Source organism: Myotis brandtii, unplaced genomic scaffold, assembly GCF_000412655.1.
Source record: "Myotis brandtii unplaced genomic scaffold, ASM41265v1 scaffold40095, whole genome shotgun sequence".
In the NCBI taxonomy this organism is placed as follows: Eukaryota; Metazoa; Chordata; class Mammalia; order Chiroptera; family Vespertilionidae; genus Myotis; species Myotis brandtii.
The window spans coordinates 3,604-4,937 of NW_005365407.1; the positions used below are offsets into that span (position 1 = coordinate 3,604).

The 1,334-nt window shown below is 55.2% G+C and overlaps 1 long non-coding RNA gene across 1 annotated transcript in view; it reads right to left on the reverse strand.

Moving 5' to 3' along the window:
• Positions 1-1,320, reverse strand: part of LOC102259137 — a 4,923-nt gene extending 3,603 nt beyond the window's left edge. The window contains exon 1 of the long non-coding RNA XR_313991.1: positions 279-1,320. This is a non-coding gene — a long non-coding RNA (uncharacterized LOC102259137). The remainder of the gene's footprint in view (positions 1-278) is intronic.
• Between the last annotated feature and the right edge of the window lie 14 nt (positions 1,321-1,334).

Sequence of the window (1,334 nt, forward strand, 5' to 3'; positions counted from 1 at the left end):
CACCTCAAGTCCTTTGAAACTTACAGCAAAAGGAGTGTCAGTGAATAAGGAAGCTCAGTCAGGAGGTGGCTCCCGATTCTGGGTGACAGTGAACAGAAGCGCGAGGTGCCCAGCCCCAGTTCGGCCGAGGGGGAGCCTTGCGGTGAGCCTGCACAAGGGGGTGGTCTCCGCCAGGGCACAGGGCGCCCGCAGGCAGGTGTGAGCTGTCCGACGAGCCCCTCCCCACACACGGGAGGCTGACCACGCGTGACTTCACTCGGCAGCTAGAAAGGCCTCACCTGTCTCCACTTTGCATGTACAGGGCTGTGTCCACGGCTCTCTGTTCAATGATCCGTGCGCTTCTCCTCAGCGCTGGGCAGCTCAGGAGGCCGTGCACCTGCAGGGCCGCGGGTACGGGCTTAGAGAGACGCGCTTCTCACTCACTGAGCCTGGCAGCTGGCAGCTTCCACGGAGCCTCCAGGGCCCCCGGAGGGCCTTCGGGGGGTGGGGGGGGGGGAATTCACAGCTCAGAAAGCTGTGTGTTCAAGGTCCCATGGAAGCTATTCCTAGAGATCTGAAGGCCCGGGAAAAAACTGTATTTCCTCCCTTTCTGACGGCTCCCCATTTACTCCAAAATGAAAAAGATTTGTATTTTTTTTAACTGTAAAAGAAAAAAAATGGTGAATAAAATACAAGGCAAGTAATTCATGGCCTCATTTTCCCCAAAATGATTTCCAGAGAGAATGGCATATAAAAACTTAACAAACGCTTGTCTTATAACCTCGCACCCATCTCCCACCCAAGTGCCAGGTGTATTTCTGGCTCCAGGGCACCGTCATCTTCACCAGAGAAGGAAGATCGGGCTACACGGCCAGGGGGCCTAACGTCTGAATCTGAGAAGCACTTACCAGTGGGCTGTGTTCAGTGTTTATTAGACAAGAAATTCTATGGCTCAGGAAGTCGGGGGAAACAGACTTCAAGATGAACCAGCTTTCCTCACTGCAGGCTGCCCAGAGTCTTTAATATGCTGATGTGCATACACACTCTTCAAAAACAGGTCCGATATACAGGGACGCCAAAATGTATAGACAAGGATCCTTCCTTCCCACCACCCACCCCGCCCTAAACATCACAGCGCACACACATCACGGGTATTCTGGGGAACCTGCTTCTGGAAACTGATCTAGTTAAACGCCCGTGCCCCTGAATGAGTCCCCTTGATGGTCCCCTTGCCCTCACAGCTGCCGGCAAACCAGAGGCCTCTACCTGCTCCCCTCCACCCAGTTCCCGCTCAGGGGCCAGGCCATCGGTGCCCACACCAGACTCCCCCACCCGCAGGGCCCAAGGACAGGCAT